Consider the following 10,760-nt stretch of genomic DNA (forward strand, 5'->3'; position numbering starts at 1 on the left):
GAGCCGGTAAAGTACTTCCTTGGTGGTCAAATTCTGGAGGCCTGAATGTGTGTGTGTGTGAATGATCACAAACAACCCTGCTTGCGGTGTTGTTCGTGTGGACGGTGACAAGTCCTACTGCTGGATGGAGTGAAGGGGTTCTCCCTGTGAGTGGGAAGTGTGCAAAGGACCTTAAGAGACAGAAAGGGGGGAGACAGGTCAACCTTCCAGGACAGGCATGGCAAGACACCCCTGGTTTGAGGGGTTGAGGCTTCCAGGGCAGGTAAGGCAAGACACCCCTGGTTTGAGGGGTTGAGGCTTCCAGGGCAGGTAAGGCAAGACACCCCTGGTTTGAGGGATTGAGACTTCCAGGGAAGGCAAGGCAAGACATCCCTGGTTTGAGGGGTTGAGCCTTCCACTAACTTCAAGGGTTGAACCTCACACAACCCCCTGTTTTCTTTCTTCTCTGGGGAAGAAAGAGTATCTCCACTCCCGCTGGTCCCTCCTCTAGGGGAAGGGGGAGGGGAAGGAGAGGGCAGAACAGCAGCATAAGCAGCTGGCAGAGGCAGGTAAAGATAAGCAGAGAGGAAAGAGAGAGAGAGAAAGAGACAGAGGGACAAAAAGGGAGTCAAGGAGAGAGAGAGAAAGAGAGACGCAGAGAGAGAGGAAGAGACAGAGAGACAAAGAGGGAGTCAAAGAGAAAGAGAGAGACAGAAAGTCAAACAGAGAAAGAGATAGAAGTAGTAAAGAGAAAACAGTGTACCCTATTCCTCTAAAAGCCAGAGTAAATTTAAAACCTATAATTGATAATTGAAGGTCTTCTCCATGACCCTATAACACTCCAATATCACCTTGTTGTCGGTGTAAACAAGGGCATAGCCCCAGAGCACTGAGGCCACTGACAACCCGTAGCCTTCCTAATCAAAAATCCTTAACCCAGTAACCCGCAGATGGCCTGAATACATTCAATCTGTAGCAACGACTGCTTTGCTAACACAAGAAAGTATAAGGCTATTCTGTTAAAAAAAAAAAAAAAAAAAGATGATCAACATTAACTACTAAAAATTCCCTTAACCCAGCAAGTTTCCTAACAGGGGATCTAAATCTTAATTAACTACTATACAAAGGTCCGGCCAGACATAGGAGGAGCTCCCTTCAGGACAGGACGATAGATGATTCCTCCTGGGTGATTGAGGGAAAAAGACACAATGGATATTCAGTAATTGATAGGGAAACTCTTCTAGAGGCAGAGTTAGGAAAATTGCCTAATAATTGTTCTGCTGAAACATGCGAGCTGCTTGCACTCAGCCAAGCCTTAAAGTACTTACAGAACCAAGAAGGAACCATCTATACTAATTCTAAGTTAATTTGGACTAAACAAGGTCTTATTACTAGCAAAAGATAATTGAAATCCCAAACTTACAAGGTTTTCAACAAAAGTAAAGTTTGCTAAAAGTTAACAGTGTAACATGTATTACCCTAACTTCTAATCTTGTGGCCTTAGGCAGTCTAGTCCACAGACATGAAGGAAGTTCACTTTGGAGAAGAATGGGGAAAAAGGGGGAGAGGGGAATAATTTATATAAAAGGAATGTTATATGGTAAATTCTTGTCCTAAAATAAATTAACTGGTTGTTTAAAGAAAGGGATGTTTGCAACAAGTCAGAAGGTTGAGGCATGTCGAAGATTGTGAAAGTTGTGGGAAAAAAAGAGTTATAAAAGGGAATTTATGCAAGAAATGTTGTATAATTTAAAAGTAATTTGGCCTCCTGATGGTAAAACTATTGAAGAAACAGTTTATGTGCAAGGTGTGCAAGGAAAGTAAAATATGCTTTTGGAAAAAGTATTATAAGGAGGCATAAGATTGTGGATTTTTACCCACATTAAAACGTTAAAAAATTTTGTTTTAAAGGTTTAAGCAAGCTTTAAAATGTTAATTGTAAAGGAAATTCTGTGTGTAAACATTGGCTAAAGTTAGAGGGGTGTCATCTAGTCTTTCTGTGAACTGGACATTAAAATAAAAGCACAACAGGTTTTTCTTAAAGCACTAACCTGCTCTTTAACAAAAATTATAAAAGATTAAAGAGTCTATAAAAATCTTACCTTATGGTCAGACGTTAAAATTGGATAAATATGTCTACAAGGTTTTATTAAAATTGAATTTAGCATTAGTAACACACTAATAGAAAGGTGAAATTTAGCTTATTTGGTATAAAAATCATACAGGAAGCATTGTCAAATATAAAATGGTGTTTGGCTTTCTTTGCTCTAAAAACTAACAAAAATAAGTGCTAAAGAAAATTTCTCAGTAAGAAGGCACCAAGGACATAAAGTCCACTGCTGATGTCCCCACGTTTAAAACAAAAGATCAATTTCTTAGAAATTACATACTTGGTTTATCTTACACTTTCCTTTCCCTCAAAACTGAAATCCTTTAGCATAGGTACCACCCCTAGAATTTCCGGTAAACCAGCACCAGTCTGAGGATCACGTTCTCATCAAAGGGTGGAAAGAAGGAAAATTCGAGCCAGCCTAGGAAGGACCCTACCTTGTGCTGCTAACCACAGAGACTGCTGTTCATACAGCAGAAAGGGGATGGACTCATCACACCCGAGTCAAGAAAGTGCTGCCCCTTTCAGATTTGTGGGCCATATTCCCAGGGGAAAACCCTACCAAACTAAAGCTAAGAAAAATTTAACTCTCTTTCATCTATTCTATTACTCTTTCTTCTTTCCTCAGTCTATTGCTGACCATCTAGTTATTAACATAACCAAGTCAATTTTGCCTCAAACTATTGCATTTGATGCTTGCTTTGTTATACCCTGTCGGGACTTGCCAAGTCAAAGACAGCTCTCTACTTCAGAAAAGTACCTCTGTCCCCCTTGACTCTCCTAAGACTGGGCATTAGTGAATTGGGACCATTTAATCTGGGAAGATTTCAATAAAGACCCCAGCATCAACCAGGAGTCTTGCCCCCACCCCAATGTAGAGCTTTTATGCCATAGTTGTTCCAACATTCTATGGACCACTAAAGAGCAAGGATGGACTGCCCCAACCGGTTTTTGTAATTTCCTAAAACCATACATTCATTTTACTAGAGAGACAGCACCACTCCCTCCAACTGTCAGCTAAACCAGTGCAATCCTATACAAGTTATTATCTTGAACCCTCAAAGTTCTTCCCCTTTTCTAGGCCACTTCCCTTCTTTAAGCCTGTTTTATGGTATGGGGGCTGAGGTTTCAGGGACAGACCCTATTGGATTCTTTGAAATGTGTTTATTCGATCCCCCACTGTCTGCACCTTCCTCTAAGCATTCTTCCAAAACCTCTCACAATGGAACAATTGCTCCTCCTCCATCTAATGACAAGACCAAGATAGCTACAGTAGAAGTTAAAGACTTAAAACAAACTTTGACAATTAATACAGGTACCAAGATGCAAATGCCTGGTTGGAATGGATCAAATATTCCGCCTGCAGGTTAAACAAAAGCAATTGTTATGCTTGTGTGCACGGCAGGCCAGAGGCCCAGATTGTCTCCTTTCCACTAGGGTGGTCCTCCAGTCGACCGGGCATGGGCTTCATGGTAGCTCTTTTCCGGGATTCTACAGCCTGGAGTAACAAGTCGTACCAAGCTCTCTCTCTGCTATATCCCAAAGTCTGGCACCCTGCGGGTCAACCCCCAAGGGCCATCCAGCTTCCATCTCCCAACACTAAGTTCAGTTCGTGTCTCTCACAACAGGCAGGAAACTTAGTGTTCCTTGGAGACCTGAAGGGATGCAGTGAGCTTAAGAATTTTAAGAGCTTATCAATCAGTCAGCCCTTGTTCATCCCCGAGTGGATGTGTGGTGGTATTGTGGTGGACCTTTACTGCACACTCTGCCAAATAACTGGAGTGGCCCTTGTGCTTTAGTCCAGTTGGCTATCCCTTTCACCCTGGCATTTCATCAACCAGAGGAAGGAAAAATAAGACATCATAAAGTGAGAGGAGCCCCTTATGGGTCTTTCAACTCTCACGTCTATTTAAACGCAATTGGAGTCCCACAGAGAATACCAGATCAATTTAAAGCCTGAAATCAAATAGCGCAGAATTTGAGTCAATATTTTGGTGGGTGACAATTAATAAAAATGTAAATTGGATAAACTACATCTACTACAACCAACAGTGATTTATTAACTAAACGAGAGATGCTGTTAAAGGAATAGCTGAGCAATTAGGGGCTACTAGCCAGGTGGTTCATGAAAATAGGATAGCCTTAGACATGTTATTAGCAGAAAGAGGGGCAGTTTGCATCACGATTAAAACTCAATGTTGTACCTTGATCCCAAACAACACCACCCCTGATGGAAGTATAACAAAGGCATTGCAAGGTCTGACTGCTCTGTCCGATGAGTTAGCCAACAACTCAGGGGTAAATGACCCCTTTACAGGATGGCTAGAAAAGTGGTTCGGTAAATGGAAAGGAATAATAGCCTCAATTCTTACTACTCTCGCAGCCGTAATGAGTGTACTTATTATTGTCAGGTGCTGTGTCATACCATGCATCCATGGGTTGGTGCAGAGGCTCATAGAAATGGCGCTTATTAAAACCTCCCTCAACTATCCTCCACCTTATCCAGAAAAGCTTCTTCTTTTGGAAAATCAAGCAGAACAACTAAGCCAGGACATGTTAAAGAAGTTTGAAAAGAAAGAGCTGTAAGGAAAATGCAAGAGGAGGTAATTATTAGATATAAGTTCTAAATTCCTCTTCAAAGAATCAACAGGTCAGTATGTTCAATTCTTTGCCTCCCACTTTTAAACTTAACTTCCTTGTAAAGCAATCTTTTTTGATCACCTGCTCCACCCTGACTCATTCTGATTACCGGCTCCGCCCTGACTCATTCTGATCACCTGCTCCACCCTTACCTGCTCCACCCTTAGCTGCTCCACCCTGACTCCCGCCAAACCACTCACCCTGCCACTCTCTTTAAATTAGCCTATTGGAATTAGTTTAGCCTGTGCTGTCTAACCCTAGCCAATAGGGTAACACACAGCAGCAGGGGCCACGTTCATCAGGGATAAGAACCCCTTCCCCTTCCTTGTCCAAGTGTGCACCCACCATTGCTCCATCTGTAAGGGTGCACCCTTCTATAGAAGTACATTGCCTTGCTAAGAATTAAAAAGAAAATTTTATATTCGAGTGCTATTTCTTTTGTGGCACCGAAACTTTATTTATAACAATAGGTATGCATCCCCTGAAGTTTCCATTAAATCTTTTAACCAAATTCATTTCCTCTCTCCTAGAGACCATGAAGCTTCAGATGATCATGCAACAAAGGTTCCAGCTAGTTCCAAGTGAAAGCACCACCCCTGGCCTTCAAGAAGCTACCTTGCCTCCACTAAACAGAGCAGGGTGAGAGTTCTGTGATGCCCAATAGGTTAGCCAGCATGAAGCAGTTACAGAAGAAAGGCCATCGGTCCCACTACCTCCCGTAAAGATTTATAGGGATTACCTCTCTCAGGGGGGAAATTAGAAAGGAAAATAGGGTCTGGAGGCAGGGAATGTAAGGCAGATTCACTCTTTAGCTATGACAGGAAATATCCTCTCCATAGGGCGTACACTAACTAAATGACTTTGTAACTTTACTTAATCCTCTTCATTTACATAGAGTGTACACCAAGTAACCAATGGAATCCTCTAGAGGGTATTTCTGTAATGGAGCCCTTGAACCCCTATGGTTAGACCTGCTCACACACTGTGGAGTGTATTTTCATTTTCAATAACTTCCAGCTTTTGTTGTTTCATTCTTTCTCTGCTTTGTGCATTTTGTCCAATTCTTTGTTCAAGATGCCAAGAACCTAGACACCCTCCACCAGTAACAGTATAACATAACCACATTTATTTAAGAATGTATTTCAATATCAAATGGCAAATTTCATCAACGCAAAAACTGCAATAACTTGCACCAACTCTTAATTGGAGTTAATAGGAAGATATATATGTATCTCTATAGACCAAGGAAACACAAAAGCTACAAGCACTTGATTTTATGCCAGATGATCCAACCTACAATAAAGAAAGATAGTAAAATGAGAAGAAGTAAGATGCATTATAGGAAAAGATGTCTTCGATTTGCACAAGAAGATTTGACTTTTTAAGCCCACCAATGACATTTTATAACTGTAACTGTGGTGCAAGACTCTAAATTAATGTCTTTTATCTGAGTCTTTGATTGCACTTGGATTTTCAGTTTCATCTCCGATATAGAAGAATGGAAGTTGTAACTGATGTCCTTTAAAAAAAGAAGAAAGAAGAAGGAAGAAGGAGGAATGAGGAGGAGGAGGAGAAGAAAGAAGAAGAAGAAAAGAAGAAGAAAGAAGAAAGAAGAAGAAGAAGAAGAGAGAAGAAAGCAGGAAGCCAAGGAAGCTGAAAATCCATTACTTGGATAAAATAGTAAGTTGAGGTTGCAGGGAAAACTTTCACACTAAAATATGGAAGGACAGGTAAATCTAAAGAGACACAGACAAGATCTATGTACATGGAACAGAAGCTGGGATCATACATTGGTAAAATACTTTCATGGTAATTTTTACAAATTGCTAGACACTGAATGTAGAGTGGAAAAACTTCTGGGAGCTACAGTCTTGGGAGACCTACAAACTTGAGTTTCTCACTGTGAAGATCAAAAGAAGGTTTCTGAGCTGGTTCTGTTTGGTGGTGGAGGTGGGGAGGGAGAGGGGCAGGCAATGGGGCGCGGGGGAAGAGAAACCACTGTGAAACATGTCTAGAGCCGTCTCCATATCAAAGGCTTACTCTACAGGAAAAAGACTTGGCCAGAGCCTTACTGCAGAAGGCAGAAAAGCATTCCTCTCACCACTCCTTCCTCTAGCCCTCCTATTTCACCTAAGTTACAGGGAGGTTGGGGGTGGGGGTGTGGAGGGATTAACAGGGGTCAGGGCTTGAAGGGTATACATTGAAAATACTACACACAGGGAAGCAAGTAGGAACAAGGGAAAAGAAAATAGTACCATTGGAAGAATACTTAGAAGGTCACAGCCCAGATACACAGACTCACTAAAACACAGATATATAGCCTGAAGATTATAAAATGCAAAGGGAAAAAAGAATGAACAAAACAGAACATACAAGAAATGTGGGGTGGGACACAATTGCTCATGCCTGTAATCCCAGCACTTTGAGAGGCTGAGAGAGGAGGATCACTTGAGGCCAGGAGTTCAGTAATAGCCTAGACAACATAGCAAGACCACATCTCTACAAAAAATATAAATAAATAAAAAATAAATTAGCTTAGCATGGTGGTGCATGCCTGTAGTCTTAGCTACTCTTGAGGCTGAGGAGGGAGGATCTCTTGAGCTCAAGAGTCCAAGGCTGCAGTAAGCTATGATTGTGCCACTGCACTCCAGCCTGGGTGACAGGGCAAGATCCTGTCCCAAGAAAAACAAAACAAACAAACAAAAAAAACAAGGAAAGAAATGCGGAACTATATAAAAAGTTATAAAATACATCTAATTTAAATACCAGAGGAGAAGAGAAAAAGCCAAAGAAGCCTAGAAAATACTTGAATTCTTATAGTAACAACGGTCAAAAATTTTCAAAAATTTCTGACAGACATTAAACACAAATCCACAAAACTCAGAAAACACAAAACAGGATAAATACTGAACCTAGCCATATCATATTCAAATTGTGTAAAACCAGAGAAAAGGAAAAATCTTGACAGAATCCAGTGTGCAGGGGGGAGATGAGACAAGTTTCAGATGAGAACTCTTCTGTAATTGTTATAGTTCCTATAAAAGAATCTTATATTGTGCCTCTATAGGCCTCTCATCTGAAACCAGGCAAGTAAGAAGATAATAACATGAAGTATTTAAAATATTGAAAAAAATCTAGAATTCAATAAGCAGTAAAATTACCTTTTAAAATGAAAGAAAAAATAAAGATTTTTTGAAAACAAAATTTGAGGTATTTATCACTAGCAGATGTGCCTTGCAAGAAATGTTCAAAGAAGTTCCTGAGGGAGAAGAAAATAATATAGGTCTGAAATTTGAATCCTCATAAAGAAAGGAAGAGTGTTGGACAAGGAATAAATGAAGACAATATAAAACCTCTTATTTTTCATATTCTTTATTGACCTAAAATATAACCATTTGCTTCAATAGTAGTAATGATGAATTGTATGATTATAAAAATATCACAAAGAGTGGAATGGTGGAATTGGTAATACTCTGGTATAAGGTAGACATGTGAGGCAATATAGTGTTATTTAAAGGTGGACTTATGATAATTTAAAAAGTATATTGTAAACTCTAGGGAAACCAAGAAAAAATCTTAAGTATAACTGATAGAACTAAAAGGAGAAACAGACAAATTTATTATAGTTGGAGACTTCAAAGTCCCTTTTGTCAGTAATAAGCAGATCAAACAGACAGAAAATCAGTAGATAGATGGAGACAGAGAGAAGGGGGGAGAGAGACAGTGATAATATGCTATAGTGGCTGTACCACTTACTAGCTTTGCTGTAATAGTTATGTGATTTTCTATTGTCTAAAGTTCAGTCTTGCTTTCATAAAATAGGAATCATAGCAGTACCTAATGATGTGTAGGGTCATTTGAGGGTTAAATAAGATATTCTGGGTAAACTACTTACCAAAGTGCTTGACACATAGTAAATTCTCAATGAAATATAACATCAGTATTTATATAAAAGCATTTTATAAATTTAATCATACAAATAAATGTCATTAATAATTGCTAACCTAAAAGCAATTATAACATTTTTCTTCTCTCTTTTCAGCTTTATGACATTAGACTATTGAAGTTGCTCTGCTAGGGCCTTTCCCAAGAAGAATTAAAACACCTGAGAATAAAATAAATAAATCAGACAAAATAGAAATAACTAATACCTAAAATAGCTATTTGTCTTTAAGAACATGAAAGAAAAAATTATTTTGAAATAGATTGGTTTGCTTTAGAGTAATAATATTAGAAAATTTCCAAACATAACCTTAAAATGTATATTAATTGCATCTTATCAGGATAATAAATATTATTTAGAATTTAAAGGAAGTATTTTTCACAATAATTTAAAGAGGAATTTCTGTAGGATTTATTCCTTAAACCCAAAATTTAACTGAAGTGTTTTTGAAAAATTTCTTAACACCATAAATTTTAGCCTAATTAAACCTCTCAAGGGGAGGTTTTTCCTCTCAAGGGGAAATACAAATAACACTTCAAGGAAAATGGTATCTCTTCTTAGCTTGGATAGTTATTTTCAGAAGTTTGCTTACCGTATGAAAAGGTAAAACAATGTTATGTGTCAAGCAAATGAACACATTACTCACAGTTAAAACACAATATGTATTATTTAAGCAATTGTAAACTTGTTTCTGTAAAATTTAATGAAGTTTTATTTTAAGATGCCAAAAATATTTAAACTGAATGTTTTTTAATTCTCTGCCTGAAAGTCAGACATACAATAGAAATAATGTAATAAGAGGAAATAAATATCACACTTGAATATTCACTTTGGATTAGTATCTTTCATAAATCTATTTTTAAACTCATAATTAATGAAACTTTCAAAATAAATTTATTCCTTATTTTTGTACTAAGTTGAATAATGTACTCTCACAACATAATATTAACTAAGTAAGTATATTTTGATAAAGACTATAATAATCAAAAAATATATTTTAGTAATGTCTGCAGTGCCTAAAGGTGGTATAAAAAACATTGGTTATTACTGCATCAATATAAGAATTGATAAGTTATATCTATGATCCAGCTGTTAGAAATATATTGATTTAGGTCTTTTTCTCATAAATTCCTAGTAAACGTTCTTAAAAATAGCAAATTCCTTTTAGTCTCTCTAAAATTTGACACTTCAAATTATACATTTGCCTTTCATTTGCTGGCATCATGGTGTATAATTTCTTTTCACTTTCATTTAAAATCCTGACAGCCTCACCAGGATTCTTGCTCAAGATCAGAAATAAAAGGCTTAGAAAATCATTATATTGTCAGAGCCCACACAAAAGGTAAAATGCAGTGAACTTGTTGTGAATGATGGAAATACCAGTGGGATATTTGTCTATGAACCAGAATTCTGAAAATGTATCAAATATGATTTGTCCTTCGAAACCATTTTCTCTTTTGAGAGAAAAACAAACCAAATAAAGAGTTAGATAAGTTTGATCTTCACTAGTAAGTTAAAAGAAACGATTTTTATTATCTTCTATTTGAAGAACTATAATAATACTATTGAATAGTTCTATTTCTGAATAGACTGAAGGCCATGCTTGAAATACATGTTACTTTCCAATGACCAATGCTTTGTTTGCTGGGTGAATGTCCTGATACAAAGTCAAAATAAAATAGAACTTTTAAAACAAATAGAATTTTTAGAGTTCTATATTGGACACACAAAACCATACATATTAACAAGAACATACATACATATTAACAAGAACATAACAAAATAGATAGTAATTTTTTTAGCTTCAAGTGGAATTTTTGAGTAAAAAAGTGCATTTTTAAAATTTACTAGATATTATCAAATTATTTACCAAATTGTACCAGTTATACTATTATCATGGTTTAGAAATACGTTTCTCCATTATTCTACCAAAGCTCAGTGTTAGCAAATATTTTCACGTTTGCCTTTCTAATGAGTGCAAAATAGTATCATTGTTTTATTTTGCATTTTTCAAACGTTCTAAGTAATGATTGAACATTTATTCATAAAAAGTCACTCAGATTTTCTGTTAAATATTTTGCTTGTTTT

The sequence above is a fragment of the Pan troglodytes genome, chromosome 10, assembly GCF_028858775.2.
Source record: "Pan troglodytes isolate AG18354 chromosome 10, NHGRI_mPanTro3-v2.0_pri, whole genome shotgun sequence".
In the NCBI taxonomy this organism is placed as follows: Eukaryota; Metazoa; Chordata; class Mammalia; order Primates; family Hominidae; genus Pan; species Pan troglodytes.